Here is a 17050-nt window from a genome sequence, read left to right on the forward strand (position 1 = left end):
CCCAGCCGCTGCTTCCCTGCGGCCCCGCCCCCCTCGCGCCCCCATTTGCCGCTCCCTCCCGCCTCCCGCCTCCCAGCTGCTCCTCCCTCCCCCCTCCCTTCTTAATGGCTGGCGCTGCGCGTCGCCAGTGAGCGAGTTCGGACCTGGTTCAGGTCCTGAACTCGCCCCTCACGACCGCAGCACCAACCTGCTGCCTTCTGCCTCTGCCCCACGACCACGCTGCCGTCTGCGTGTTCGAGGCCCTCCTCCACCCGCAGGCATCCTCCTGCGCCTCATCCCTGGTGGCTAGTGGGCTCACTTGACCCGAGTGCCGCTTCCGCCGTCCCGTAAGTTTGTTTTTCAGCTTTTTTCCGCTTTTCTGCGCCTCGCCGCCGGCGCTTTTTGCCCCATTGTGCCCCCCTGATTGCTGTCTCCCCAATCGTATTTAATCCCAGTATTGTGTCCATATTGTGTTTTTTCCTGCATTTGTGACTGTTTTTGCCCGATTTCTGTGCCTTTCGCCCCTTGTGCGCTCCTCGACCCCAGCCGCTGCTTCCCTGCAGCCCCGCCCCCCTCGCACCCCCATTTGCCGCTCCCTCCCGCCTCCCGCCTCCCAGCTGCTCCTCCCTCCCCCCTCCCTTCTTAATGGCTGGCGCTGCGCGTCGCCAGTGAGCGAGTTCGGACCTGGTTCAGGTCCTGAACTCGCCCCTCACGACCGCAGCACCAACCTGCTGCCTTCTGCCTCTGCCCCACGACCACGCTGCCGTCTGCGTGTTCGAGGCCCTCCTCCACCCGCAGGCATCCTCCTGCGCCTCATCCCTGGTGGCTAGTGGGCTCACTTGACCCGAGTGCCGCTTCCGCCGTCCCGTAAGTTTGTTTTTCAGCTTTTTTCCGCTTTTCTGCGCCTCGCCGCCGGCGCTTTTTGCCCCATTGTGCCCCCCTGATTGCTGTCTCCCCGATCGTATTTAATCCCAGTATTGTGTCCATATTGTGTTTTTTCCTGCATTTGTGACTGTTTTTGCCCGATTTCTGTGCCTTTCGCCCCTTGTGCGCTCCTCGACCCCAGCCGCTGCTTCCCTGCGGCCCCGCCCCCCTCGCGCCCCCATTTGCCGCTCCCTCCCGCCTCCCGCCTCCCAGCTGCTCCTCCCTCCCCCCTCCCTTCTTAATGGCTGGCGCTGCGCGTCGCCAGTGAGCGAGTTCGGACCTGGTTCAGGTCCTGAACTCGCCCCTCACGACCGCAGCACCAACCTGCTGCCTTCTGCCTCTGCCCCACGACCACGCTGCCGTCTGCGTGTTCGAGGCCCTCCTCCACCCGCAGGCATCCTCCTGCGCCTCATCCCTGGTGGCTAGTGGGCTCACTTGACCCGAGTGCCGCTTCCGCCGTCCCGTAAGTTTGTTTTTCAGCTTTTTTTCCGCTTTTCTGCGCCTCGCCGCCGGCGCTTTTTGCCCCATTGTGCCCCCCTGATTTCTGTCTCCCCGATCGTATTTAATCCCAGTATTGTGTCCATATTGTGTTTTTTCCTGCATTTGTGACTGTTTTTGCCCGATTTCTGTGCCTTTCGCCCCTTGTGCGCTCCTCGACCCCAGCCGCTGCTTCCCCGCGGCCCCGCCCCCCTCGCGCCCCCATTTGCCGCTCCCTCCCGCCTCCCGCCTCCCAGCTGCTCCTCCCTCCCTTCTTAATGGCTGGCGCTGCGCGTCGCCAGTGAGCGAGTTCGGACCTGGTTCAGGTCCTGAACTCGCCCCTCACGACCGCAGCACCAACCTGCTGCCTTCTGCCTCTGCCCCACGACCACGCTGCCGTCTGCGTGTTCGAGGCCCTCCTCCACCCGCAGGCATCCTCCTGCGCCTCATCCCTGGTGGCTAGTGGGCTCACTTGACCCGAGTGCCGCTTCCGCCGTCCCGTAAGTTTGTTTTTCAGCTTTTTTCCGCTTTTCTGCGCCTCGCCGCCGGCGCTTTTTGCCCCATTGTGCCCCCCTGATTGCTGTCTCCCCGATCGTATTTAATCCCAGTATTGTGTCCATATTGTGTTTTTTCCTGCATTTGTGACTGTTTTTGCCCGATTTCTGTGCCTTTCGCCCCTTGTGCGCTCCTCGACCCCAGCCGCTGCTTCCCTGCGGCCCCGCCCCCCTCACGCCCCCATTTGCCGCTCCCTCCCGCCTCCCAGCTGCTCCTCCCTCCCCCCTCCCTTCTTAATGGCTGGCGCTGCGCGTCCGCGCCGCTGGCGCGCCAGAGGCAAGCCCGTCTGCGCCCGTCCGCGCCTGTACCGCGCCCAGCGCCACCCCCCCTGGTCCTCGCGCCTCCCGCGCCCACTTCTCGGCCGAAGAGCTCCGCGCCCTCAACCGCGGGCCCTCCACTGAATGCTTCCGGGCATCCCCGAAGCTCCTCAAGACCTGGCTCTTCGACCGCTAAACAGCCTCTCCACCCCCCCCCCCCACCTCAGCGCCTCGAAACCCTAACGGGTACATAGCGCGCTTTATAAATACTATGATTGATTGATTGATTGATTGGCTGTAGGCTAGGCCCTGTGGCCAACCCTGCCACACACAGCTGGGTGTTTATAGGGGGTGGGCTTCAGGGTCTAGCTTCAAGCCAAAGGCCATACATGGTGCGGGATTGGGGGCATACAGGGAGTAGGCCTCAGGACAAACCCTGTGGCTAATCCTGACGTGCATGACCAAAGGCCTTGCGTGGCACGTGGTTGGCACAACAAGGATATGTACTGAAAAAAACAAATGTTACAGGGACGTTATAGTTTGGAAATACAATCAAATAAAACAGAGAAATTCACTTAAACCCTCATGACATAATTGATAATATCATTGCAACATCTTACAGTTACTTGAGATAGCTATAACTTCAGAATTTCTATGTTTTTGTGCGTATAAAATCTGATAAAATCTGAACCTAACTATAATGTCTCTGTAACCTTTGTGACCTGATTGGCTGTCACCACATTAGCAAAGATATGGCAGCAGCCATGTTAGGACTTGGAAGTCAGTCCAGAGGCCTAAAAAAAGGTAAAAAATAAAAATAAAAGGCATAGGGGGGCAGAGTAAGGATAGTATGACCCCCGGGGTCTAATGGTGGGGTCCCAGAGGGACACACCTGGATCGAAAATGTTTTTTTAAATGTTGCAGTGAATTTATTGAGGATCTGCAAATCTGCAGCAGCGCTTTTTTTCTCAGAAAGCGTGGAATCAATCATACCCTGTGGCAAGACACTTCCAGGAGGTACATGGCAATAACTGCAATCTCCTGAGTTTTTAGTGTCTGCGCAGAGTAATACCTAGCGAGAGAGGACATAATAGGACTTTGCTGTTACACCTATTGAGAGTCTAGATTTATCATAAACTTTCAGACCAAGACTCCTGAGGGACTCAATAGTGATGAGAAGTTAGCTGTGCATTTGGGCTAGTGATAGTACAAATCAACATGTACACTGAATGGGCACTGTCTAGCATATAGTAATTTTTAAACAGAGTACTGCACACAAAATATTATCTTGTTTCTACCTCGTGTGTGGTGGTTCTACTCTTATGGATTTTTTTGTAATTTGAGGAGCCTAGATACTGGTGAGATTAAATGATGAGACAAGGCCATGCCAAGTGCAGGAAAAAGTATTATTAAACAGACTTAAATGTTTGTTAAAACAATCTTTCATTCATTGTTGGATGATTTCATATATGAGTATTCATCCTCCAGAAGATCCATACAAAGAGAATGCAAATAGTACATGATAATCTAAGAATACCAAGATGACTTTAAGATTTTTTTAATCCCCAATGTAACCATTGCATTGGTTATCCCATTCAGGGTGCAATAAATGAGCTGAGAGTGTTACATCATATAGATAGAAAGTTATCAAAGGTGAATAATATCTTGTCTGAAATATGAGGGACAACAATGTTTGAAAATACGTTTTGCAGTAAGAGATAGAAAACTGTTTATGTTAACATTATTGTATATGAGATTTGAGAAAATGTAAACCAAATGAAATGGTATTTTTCACTTTTTCCCTTTTCTTTCTGTCTGGTTTTAGTTGACTACCGAACCTTTTCAAAAATTCTTTCGAAACTAAAAATGCATGCCAAAAATTATGTGCAAAATTGGAGACATGGCACAACATGTGTAGGATTTTGACTAGACCAAAATGCCTGAGCTAATATTATCTACATCATATCCCCTCACAGTCTTCCTTTGTTTTTACTTTTTCAATTGTTTATGCTTTAAATGGGGGTGGAGCAAATTGCACAAACAATGGTTTAGTGCATATGAAGCTTGTCTAAACCTTTGGCGATATATGACTAATCATCACAAAACCTTACAAAAAAAAGTTCATCCACCTCAGCTCCTGTCTGGAAAGTTTTGGGGTCATCCATGAAGTGGGGGCTGAGAAAAAGGGGTGGTCCAAAAATGTGGTTTCCCCCATGCAATATCCTATTGGAATTTTACATTTTTGGGGAAATGGCTGAATGGAATTACACCAAATTCGGCGGAAAGCTAGCTCTTTACTCAGAAAGCATACTTTGTGTGAGCTGGTGTAAATCTGTTCATCCGCTTTTGGGAAATTAAGGTTGAAATCTGAATGGTTTGATCCTCATGGGTACAGCAAATTCACCTTTGAGTGTTAATAGTGATCTGAATGCTTTTTATTTTAGATGCAGGACACACAGACTGAGTATATATACTGTATTTATACACAGGGTAGTGGTATCTGACGCCTTTACAGTTATGGGGGATCTTAGAGGCCCCCAGGGCCTAAATAGTTTCAAAAACAATTTCAGTCACAGGAGTACTACAAGACCTTTACAAATATAATTATATATATATATATATTTATATATTCCAAACAAAATTGCCAAAGCCTCAGTTTCAGAAACATCCGAGCATTTATTCTCAGTTGAAATGGCAGCAAGCTTAAAATCCTGTTGAGTTTCGGCTGAATGCCTTGATCACAGGTGAGTGGTTCAAAGTGCACACAACACAGGTGTTTATCAATCAAATGTCACATGACCCTGTAGTAGTAAAATACATCTCCCATAATGCACTGATAATGTTTCAGTAATGATGCAATGCACTGTAGCTTAGTATATAATCCTGCTTCATAGCGTCCAAAAGCCACAGTCATATTTCACAGTTGTAACAGTGCATACAGTTTGTAAGGAGTAAATGAAATGGCCACGAGCTTAATAGTTTTCATTTGTTCATGTGAATCACTTAAAAATATATCACTCGTTGCTGCTGCCAAAAATTGAATTTGTAATGCAAGGAAGTCTATAAACTGCAGAAAGAGAGGTAAAACCTCTCCCTCATCCCTTTCTCACCTCTGTGTTCAAATTATTCCATTATGGGAGATGTATTTTACTACTACAGGGTCATGTGACATTTGATTGATAAACACCTGTGTTGTGTGCACTTTGAACCACTCACCTGTGATCAAGGCATTCAGCCGAAACGCGTCAGGATTTTAAGCTTGCTGCCATTTCAACTGAGAATAAATGCTCGGATGTTTCTGAAACTGAGGCTTTGGCAATTTTGTTTGGACTTTAAATATGGGTTTCTCCGCCCTTGAAAGCTGAAGCTGCCCTGCAGGGTTGGGGGCCCCTGTCTGGAGGTCGTTGTTGGAATATATATATATACACAAGCTCTGACTCCCTCCAAAGCCCCTTCATGTGGCTAAACTTCTACTATGCACAGCCTTCACTCTGTACTGAACCTTCGTGGGTTGCAGACTTCTTGTGGGGAACCAACCACACTGGTAGGCAAGTACCTGCAGCTCATGGTCTTGCATCTGTACACAATTCTTCACAGAGAAACTACTCCCTCCAGACAGCAGTGCCCCTTAGGTGGTCAAGCCTCTACTATGCATAGTCTTCACACTGTATACCAAAGCCCCCTTAGGTGGCCAAGTCCCTATAACCTGTACACAACTCTTTATGGAGAGGCCATTCTCTTTAGACACCCCAGGCCCCTTAGGGGCAAGCCCTTACTACACACAGCCTTCGCCCTGTACATAACTGTTTGGGAGCCCACTCCTTCCAGACACCTACGCCTCTATAGATGAATAATCCCTTACTGCGCATTGCCTTTGCCCTGTACACAACTCTTCATAGAGAGACCACTCCCTCCAGAAACCCAGGCCTCCTTAGGTGGCCAAGCCAGTACTATGCACAGCTTTTGCGCCATACTAAACCCATTGCGGATAACCAACCTTGTGGGAAACCAGCCATACAAAAGTGGGCAAAAACCTGCTGCTCAAGATCATTGGCCCGTACAAAACTATTCAGAGAGCCCAATCACTCTAGACACCCTAGCTCTACTAGGTGGGCATGCCTTCCAATGCACAGCCTTCTCGCTGAACACAACTGTTCAGAGAGAGCTGCTTACTCCAAACTCTAAAGCACCCTTGGGTGTGCAAGCCTCACTATGCACAGCCCTTGCTCTGTACCAAACCGTTCACGGATAGTTGACCCCTTGTGGGGAACCAACTACACACTACACACAGTGGGCAAGTACCTGCTGCTCACAATCCTTGCTCTGTACGCAACTCTTCACAGAGAGCCCAGTCCCTCTTGACACCCAAACCCCTATTATGCACAGCCTTTGCCTTGAACACAACTATCCGCGGAGAGCACACTCACTTCAGATGCCCAAGGCCTTTAAGGTACAGCCTTTCCCCATTACAGAACGGTTCATGGAGAGTTCACTTACTCAAGATAACCAAGCCCCATTACGTGGCCAAGCCTCTACTACGCACTGCTATTGCCCTGTACTCAACCCTTTGTGGATAGCAGATCTCTCATTAGAAACCAACTACAAATGGGCAGGCAAGTATCTGCTGCTCACAGGCTTCGCGTCCTGTGCACAACACTTTACAGAGACTACACTCCCTACAGACACCCAAGCCCCTTAGTTGACAAGCCCCTACTATGCAAGGCTTGGCCCTGAACACAACTATTCACGGAGTATCCACTCCCTGTAGACACCAAAGGTGCTTTAGATGGCCAAAACACTCCTGTTGACACCACGGGTGCCTTAGATGGTCAAACCTCTATTATGTATAGCCTTCGCCTTGTAAACAACACTTCAAGGAGAGTCACTCTCCCTCTAGACACCCAAGGCACCTTGGAGTGCCATGGGCCTACACTGGGCCTACCTTAAGGGTGACTTACATGTGCTAAATGGGAAGGTTTTGGCTTGGCAAGTGGGTGCACTTGCCTGGTCGAAATGGTAGTTTAAAGCTGTCCAAATAGACACTGCAGGCAGGTCTGAGATGTTTATAGGGATACTCATGTGGGTGGCGCAATCAGTGCTGCAGGCCCTCTAGCAGCATTTGATTTACAGGCCCTGGGCACACAAGGTGCCCTATACTAGGGACTTACTAGTAAATCAGATATGCCAATCATGAATAAACCAGTCACCAATACCTTTTAGACAGGGAGCACTTGCACTTTAGCACTGGTCAGCAGTGGTAAGGTGTCCAGAGTCTTAAAGCCAGCAAGGACGAAATTCAGCACAGGAGGTCGGAAGCCAAAAAGACTGGGGAAACCACACCAAGAGCTGACATGTCTAACAATTTTCTATTGGTATGTCAAGTTTTGTGCCAATCCATAAACAGTGTAGAGTTAAAGGCAGGGGGACAATAACATATTTATTGGCTCTATTTGATTAGTCTGTGTCAAGTATGGCAAGTAGTTAGCAAGCAATACCCAGTGCAGGTATATTAGATTTTTTGAAGATTCAGTGGGGTGAGTGGGTGATGAAATTGTGTGATGAAGCTGCACAAAATGTAACAGAAGCTTGGAAGGATTCTTTTTGATTTGCATGTCAAGTTTTGTGTCCATCCATCTAGATTAGTAAAGTTAAAAAGGGGTCTGGGTACAATAACATTTTCAGTTGTTTAATATTTAAGCGGATTGATGAATATGCATCAAATGTGGCAGGCAGTTAGCAAGTCACACTAATGCAGGCATTTCAGGTTTTGTACTAGTCCAGTGGGGAAGGAGTTGAAGAGGTGGGTCAAAACATTTTGGATTTAATAATAACTTTGATGTAACGCAATTTGACAGAGATCTAGCATATTTAACCTACTCTTGAGTTTCTTAATTTCATGCAAGCCCATCAAGGGAGGGGCGTTAGAGATTTCAGCGGGTGGTGAAAGAAGTGTTCATTTGCTAATAAATATGACACTTCTTGATGAATCCACACACAATTTGGCAGAGGTTCAGCAGATTCAGCTTCCTGTTGGTTGTGTCAAGTTTTGAGCAGACCATTGGGGTGCATGGGTCCACCGGAGAGGCATAATTGTGCCCAATCTCTCATGACTAATGTGGGTTTTGCTGACATAAAACAGTTTTTTATTTCAATAGAATACAGAGTAATATTACACATCTCTATGAAGTTCATGTGGACAACATATCAATCAATTAACATTATGACAATCAAAAGCTCCCAAACTAATGGTTCTACAACATTGATTCCTAGTAAGTGTTAATCATACACTGTGTTGTACAAAATATTTCTATACAACAAGATTGTACAATACGTAAAGGTGTCAGGTGCCTGTGGGCATACATTTAATTCTCAGACTATTTTTCAACACTAAGAGGGGAAATCCCAGATCAATAAATGAATCCTATATATTAGGGAGTCTCCAAACAAAAAGATAATATTTGGCCAAATTATATCAATTTATCAAAACTAAGTGATACAGATTTCCAATCGGTGTGGAATTCACTTGCATTTCAGCTCAAGCAAAGAAACAATTCACTATTCATACAAAAAACACTAGCTAGATATTATCAAACTGCCTGTAAATAGTGGAGACATAATGTTAATATTATGTGGGAGGCAAAGAAAATAAAGGATATTGAAGGTCAATCATTTAAGATACTTAAGAAATACGTTAACCATTTTGCTACTAGGCCTTTTGCCCCGTTCCTAGTGCTAAGCCATTTCTTGGCTATTTGGGGTAGTTTCCGCTTAGGCCCCGATAACGTTTTGTCCACATAAGGTATCCATGCAAATTTGCATCCCTTTTCTTCCCAACATCCTGGGGATTCTAAATGTACCCAGGGTTTGTGGATTCCCCTGAAGGGGACCAAGAAATACAGTTAATTTTTTCTGATTTGGAGGAAAATGGGAAAAGTGCTGCAGAAGAAAGCATCTGTTTTTTCCCCTGCAAATGGCATCAGCAGAGAGTTTGTGGGGTGCTAAAATCACAATTTTCTTAGCTTTCGGGAACAGGCAGACCTTAATCAGAAAAACCTTATTTTTTAGCACAGTTTTGACATAGTCCATTTTTCCTTTTTTTGTGCTTTCAACCTCTTTGTAGTTAGTGGTAGAAATGGGTGTGGGTCCAATGGTGAATTCCGAAAGCTATACATTTCTGAAAACTAGACAAAATTCTGAATTCAGCAAGGGGTCAGTTCTGTAGATCCTTCAAGGTCTTCCTATAGAAAGTAACAGTTGAAGTAAAAAAAATATTGAAATTGAGTTGGAAAAATCTGCCATTTGTGTCTACGTTTTCATTGGTAACTTCTATGGCAGATTTTCAAAAAGCAATATACCGTCACATCTGCTGGACCCTTCTGGTTGCGGGGATATATAGGACTTGTAGGTTCCCCAAGAACCCTGTGTACCCAGAGCCAATAACTGAGCTGCACCTTTTAATCGTTTTTTCATTGTGTACAGGGTATACAGTAATTCAGTTGGTAAAAAATAAAGAATGAAAAATAGGTATCAAGGAAACCCCTGTATTTCTGTAATGGGCACAAGAATTTAGAAGCAGTGGTTATTTGCCCATTTCTGAATTTGGTGATACCCATACTAGCATGTGAATTAGAGGGCATTTCTCAAAATGACTTCTTTCTTACACACAGTCTTACATTTAGAAGGCACAAATGCAGAGAAAGATAATTGATAATAACACTTGTTCTACTATTCTGTGTTCCCCTAAGTCTCCTGACAAAAATGGTTCCTCACTTGTGTGGTTAGGCCTAGTGCCCGCCACAGGAAAAGGGCCAAATCGCAACATGGACACAGCACATTTTTCCACCAAAAATTGACCCCTTTTTTGCAATCTGCCTAGCTGTGGATTTTGGGTCCTAGCTCAGCTGGAACCCAGGGAAACATAGCAAACCTGTGCATTTTTGAAGAGTAGACTCCCAGCGGAATCTAGGATGGGGGGGTGACTTATGTAACTCTGTTACCCAGAAAACACATCTTTCTCACATTTCTGTGATAGAAAGTTCTGGAATTCAAGGGGATCAACAAACTTCCTTCCAACCAGCATTCCCCAAAGTCTCCTGATGAAATGGTACCTCACTTGTGTCGGTAGGCCTAATGCCTGCACAGGAAAAAGGCCAAAATGCAACATGGACACATCACATTTTTCCATTCAAAACTCCAGAACTAACCCTTTTTTTTAACAATGTGCCTAGCTGTGGATTGTGGGTCCTAGCTCAGCTGGCTCCTAGGGAAACCTAACAAAACTGTACAGGTTTGAAAACTAGACACTGAGGGGAATCCAGGATTGGTTGACTTTTGTGGCTCTCACCAGGTTCTGTTACCCAGAATCCCTTGCAAACCTCAAACTGTGTATTAAAACACATTTTCCTCACATTTCTGTATTGGAAAGTTCTGATATCTGAGGGGATCCACAAACTTCCTTCGACCCAGCATTCCCCCAAGTCTCCTGATAAAAATGGTACCTCACTTGTGTAGGTAGGTCTAGTGCCTAAGACAGGGAACGTCCCAAAATGCAACATGGACACATCACATTTTCCCACCTAAAACTGACCATTTTTTTGCAATGTGCCTAGCTATGGATTTTGAGTCCTAGCTCAGCTGGAACCCAGGGAAACCTAGAGAACCTGTATATTTTTGAAAACTAGACACCTAGCGGAATCCAGGATGGATTGACTTGTGTGTCTCTCACCAGGTTCTGTTACCCAGAATCCCTTGCAAACCTCGATATTTGTCTATAAAACATTGTCCTCACATTTCTGTGATGGAAAGTTCTAGAATCTTAAGGGGGGTACACATTTCCTACCACCCAGCGTTCCCCTTGATCTCCCAATAAAAATGATACCCACGTGTGTAGGTAACCCAAGTGCCTGCAACATAGAAGGGCCAAAAACTTGTATAAATTGAGGGGGAACGAAAGCGGGTAGAAAAGGGTAGTTTAATTTCCATATGTTTTTAGGCTGACTCTGCTTTGGGTGTTGAGACGGGGCTACTCACCTGAAAAGCAGGAAGTCTGCAGGGGCGATGGTATGCCCCCGACCTCCTGGAACACCTCTTGGCACTTTCTGGTGGACATATAAACCCCTGCAAGTGTCCCAAAAGGAAAGGGGGAGTGGAAGAGAAAGAGACAAAACACTGCCAGGTCTTGCTGGTCCACCCAGGCACCCTGTATCTTCGGAGCAGGTCGTTGTTGACAGAGTGATAGTAGAGTTAGTGCACTCAACTTCCTTGAAACTGAATCTCTTTTTCTGATATGGGCACGGGAGCAGTAGAAGAACACCCGGATGCTCCAGCACTTTTCTTGGATAATAATAACTGTTGGCACAATTACTAACACTGCATTACCAAAATCCCAAACTGAGTACCATAACAATAAGTACTGCAACACTAGGGCTGGCTTCACAGAGATTCACTGTTGCACACTACAGTTAGAACTGTGGTTGCACTTATCATGCACAAGAAAGACAAACAAGGGCATTCATTATATCACATATAACATTCCTGCATGCATAGGGTTAAACTAAAAGGAACAAAAACAATCCAAGAAATACAAATGTCCACTCTGGGTTTAAACAGTTAGGGTGGCACAGTTTGCTTTGGTTTCAATGTGTGTGTGAAAAACCCTTCAAAAGCAAATTTCTCAAACCTGAAACACAGGCATGAATGACACAATTTAAATCCAAGAGTTATGGTATTAGAGAAAGAAAAGTCACGTAAATGCTCTTTTAAAATTGCACTGTCACTTTTTGTAGCACTTGAGCGCAAGCAGATTTCCTGAAGCATATTTAGGCAAGTAACTACAATAATAATGTATAATGTTCAGAAATGCATTTGTCCCTTCAAGATAAGCACTCTGCTAAAATACTAGGTCAGAAATACACCAGCTGTTCTAGGCAAGCACAGTGCTCAAAGAACAAACTCCCTGGGGAATACTAGTCACTTAGCTGCAGTCTTTTCCGGAGTGCTGTAGGAATGCCTGGTGTCAGCTGGTACAGGAGCGAAGAAAAGAATTGCCTCAAAAGTCCTGAATACGAGGATGACAGCAGGGGCTGGACTGCCAAATCAGATGCTGAGATCAGGAAGCAAAACAAAGCCAAGCAGGGAGGAATGCTTCACTCTGCTATTTATATCAGGAAAGCAGTTGAGTTTCCACATGTGGATGAGTCACCACACCCAATTAGAAGCACATGTCTACACCACACCCAATTAGAAGCACATGTCTACACCTGCTCACATTAGCAAACAAGCATTGGTAAAACAAGCATTGATAAAACCAATTGTGTAACACAGCACATTATGTTTACTTAGAAACATGAAGGTTTAACCAAGAACAGAGATATGATTTAACCCTAATCCCTGGGGATGCTGACAGATAACACAGGAGGCACCTTGGGGATTCCTGACAGTCCTCCCCACCAAGGAGGGGGCTTGGAATGGTGCAGGAGATAGAATTTTTTAGTAAGACGTGGAGCATGAACTGTGGACGCGGGATCCCAGGAATTGTCCTCAGGCCCATAGCTTTTCCAATCCAATAAATAGTGTAGAACACCACGGATGCACCTGGAGTCAAGAATTTTGGCCACTTCAAATTCCCATTGCCCGTGTACTTTTACAGGGGGAGGTGGTGAGGCATCGCGGGTATCAGGGGAATAGGGACGGAGTAACGACACATGTGTACCTTGGAATCACCTGGCAATGTCAGTTCTACTACCACAGGATTGATGATTTTGGCACTAGGAAAGGGGCTTAGAAATTGGGGGTTTAATTTTCTGGGTCCTGCAAGATGGAGATTTTTTGATGAGAGCCACACCTGATCTCCTGTCTGATAAGAGGGAGCAGGTCTCCTTCTTTTGTCTGCTTGTTTTTTTACTTGAGCTTGGTAGAGTTTGAATGGTGTTGTACTTGTTTTTGAATCTCTTGTAACTCTTAATGGTGTTTCTGCACTGATGGGACTCTTGTGGGTGTTTGGGACCCAGTTATAGGTAGCAATCTTGGGTGCAGACAAAACAAACAGTAAAATGGGGATACTCCTGTAGCCATGTGGACACTGTTGTTATATACAAATTCAACAAGAGGTAAAGCCTTATCCCACTCAGTAGACCATGTGTCAATGTAATATCTCAGAATTTGCTCCAGCGATTGGTTGGCACGTTCCGTCTGCCCATCTGTTTATGGATGATATGCAGAGGACAAGCAGACGTCCATACCGACAGAGGAACAGAAGCTACGCCAAGACCGTGATATAAATTGGGGGCCATGATCAGAAACAATTGTGGTGAGCAACCCATGAAGCCGCACAATGTGTTGGTCAAACAAATCAGAGAGTAGGGAAGCCATAGGGAGGCATTTTAATGGAACAAAATGAGCCATGTTAGTTAGGTAGTCTACAACCACCCATATGACAGTGTGTCCGTTGGAAGCTGGGAGATCAGAAATAAAATCCATACTTATGGTATGCCATGGGGCCACCGGAATTGGTATGGGAAGTAACAATCCTATGGCTGGAGTATGTGGGGTTTTAGCCCGAACACAGGTGGAACAACTCTGGACGTAGCTTCTGACATCCTGCACACGTGTGGGCCACCAAAACCATCTTTGACAGAGATCTAACATCTTTTTCTCACCCGGGTGACCTGCGAGGACAGAATCAAGTCCCCAATGTAACACTGTATCCCGTAATTTTTTGGTAAGGACGTACAACTGATCAGCATGGTATAATAAACCCTCTTTTTCATACACATCAGTTGAACAGGGAACCTTGTGTTGGGCTACTCGTATTTTCTCAAAGAACTCTTGGAATGTTCACACAGCCACACTTTTTTGGGGGGGTATAATGCTTCTGACCTGTTCTAGCACAACATCAGAGGAGAAACCCATCCTAGACAATGTGGCTGCCTTTTGTTGTGTAGCACTGGGCCTATAGGTGATTACGAAGTCAAACTCGTTAAAGACTAGAAGCCAGCGTAATTGTCAGGGTGTCAGGGCCTTGGTTGCTTGAAAAAACTATAAATTACGGTGATCTGTGTAAATAGTTACGGTGTGTCTAGCTCCTAGTAGGTGGTGACGCCATTCCTGGAAGGCAATCTTGATGGCCATAAGTTCCTGCTCCGCCACCGTGCAATTTTGGTCTGCGGGTAGCAATTTCTTTGAGAAGTAAGCTACTGGATGGAAATGCCCAGACTCAGGATCTCGCTGGGACAAGACACCACCCACTCCCATTTGGGAAGCGTCTGCTTCCGCAAAAAATGGCTGAGCCGGGTCGGGATGATGGAGAATGGGTGCATCAGTGAATGTGTTTTTAAGATGTTGGAAGGCTTTCTCAGCTTCTCCATCTCAGAGGAACTTAACCCCCTTTCGTAGGAGATGAGTTGTGGGAGATACCATGGTAGAAAAGTGGGGTATAAATCTCCGATAAAAATTTGCGAAGCCCAAAAACTGTTGCACTTCCTTGATGGACCTTGGGGCTATCCAATGGAGGATGGCCTGTACCTTGGACCTATCCATGGAAATTCCATCGGGAGTGATCACATATCCCAGAAATTCTACAGTTGTAGCGTGAAAAACCCATTTTTCCAGCTTAGCGAAGAGATGATACTCACAAAGTCATCGTAAAACCGCTCTTACATGCCCTATATGTTCCTCAGTGGAACATAAATAGATCAAAATGTCATCTATGTATACCACTACACAGATATCCAGAAACTCCTGCAGCACTTCATTGATGAAAAATTGAAACCCTGCAGGAGCGTTACACAATCCGAAGGGCATCACTGTGTACTCGAAGAGTCCGAATTTAGTTCGGAACACTGTCTTCCACTCATCCCCCTTCATCACTCGGATCAAGTGGTAGGCGCTCCGGAGGTCGAGTTTAGTATAAATGGTCGACTTGACATACCTCATCTGAAAGTACTGGGATCAACGGAAGTGGATACCGATTTTTTATGGTCACTTTGTTCACTGTGCAATAATCTATACAGGCGCGCAACTCGCGATTCTTCTTGGGCACGAAGAACAAAGACGACGATACTGGTGACGATGAATGACAAATGAAACCCCTAGCCAATAGATCATCTAGGTAGTCCCGCAGGTATCGATTCTCAGGCTCAGAAAGAGCATACACCCTACTACATGGTAGCGTTGCCCCTGGATTCAAGTCTATACGACAATCGTATGACCTATGTGGTGGCAGCTGGGTGGCCTTCTGTTTACTAAAGACATCATGGAAGTCTTTATACGGTGCAGGAATGGCCAGTGTGTCATCCGGCTTGATAGCCGTACTATGTGTGGACCCACAATGCAAGGGTGTCACTAGTAATAGTTTGTCTTGGTAACAGGAGTGCCAGCAATGTTTAGAATCTAATGTCACTGTCCACGCTGCCCAGTCAATTTTGGGATTGTGTAACTGAAGCCAGGGTATCCCCAAAATGGCTCCAAATACTGGGGTATCTATGAGGTCAAACTGAATTTGTTCTGTATGGTTGTTTTCACAAAGCATGGACAAGGGTGTTTTTTGATAAACGATAAGCCCGGAGGACAATTCTGAGCCATTCACGGCTCTGACTGGTTCAGGGATGTCTTTTCTGACAGTCGTAATATTTAGGGTTTTAACCAAACCCAAGTCTAAAAAGTTTCTGGTAGCCCCAAAGTCAAGCAATATAGGAATGACCTTACGAACCTGAGGGGACAACACTAACGTTACAATAAGAGTTAGATGTCGAGGTACTGGACTGGTGGTATAATCCAGAAGATGTGAGACCATATTGAAAGAAGCGCTCAATAAAATGGTCTCAGAAGTTATCGATCCAGTTAGTTTTCTGCCTGGTCAGGAAGAGAGAATTCAGGCCCTATTTGTCAGGGAGACCAGATCCTCGGGGCCTGCGCATGTCCCCAGCATGTCCACCACTAGACAGCTCCAAAACTCCAATAGATATACCACAGAGCCTGAGAGAGTCCAAGTGGGGGAAAAGGGGATTAGGTAGGGAACAGCTGGGAAGGAGACCTGTAGGAAGCAAGAGGTTAAACAACACAATGTCAAGATATAATCACACTGACTTTCAATAGACTATGGTTCTAAGAATTCTCATACTGTAATCATGGATAACTTAGGACATGACTATAACTAGGCCTCAAGAAATCTAGGTACATGGAAAAAATCAAGAATGGGTTAATACAATGTTTCATTTGAGATTTTCAGGATATATCATATACTGTCTAGGATACAAGAACCTTCTTCAAAATAGTTTCAGAATAAACATTGCATTTTTACAGGAGGACAAAGGCTATCTGAACATTCCATGAAAGAACAACAGGAAATGTACTAGGAGCTTAATTAGCACAAAGAATGCCGCACTTTGAATTGAGCGTTTCGAGAAAACCAAAAGCTCAGGATAAATGTGTGCACCTCAACAAACACTGCACACCAACGTATTCAATGCCATGAAAAGATTGCGCGCAAGGCCGATCTGAAAATCAAGAGTTTACTGCCAGAAAAGAATCGCGCACCTTGCTGCCGATTTGAAGTTTCACAATGCTAATGTCATGAAATGATTGCATACACTGCCGATCTGAATGTCACGAGTTTTTATGTCAGGAAACAAATCGCGCACCTTGCCGATTCAAAATACACAATGCAAATATCATGAAATGATCGCGCACACTGTTGCCAATCTGAATGTCAAAGATAAATGTCAGGAAATTAATTTTTCACCTTGCCGATTCTAAATACACAATGCAAATATCATGAAATGATTGCGCACACTGTTGCCGATCTGAATGTCAAAGTTAAATGCCAGGAAATGAATTGCGCAACTTGCCGATTCAAAATA

The sequence above is a fragment of the Pleurodeles waltl genome, chromosome 8, assembly GCF_031143425.1.
Source record: "Pleurodeles waltl isolate 20211129_DDA chromosome 8, aPleWal1.hap1.20221129, whole genome shotgun sequence".
Lineage (NCBI taxonomy): Eukaryota > Metazoa > Chordata > Amphibia > Caudata > Salamandridae > Pleurodeles > Pleurodeles waltl.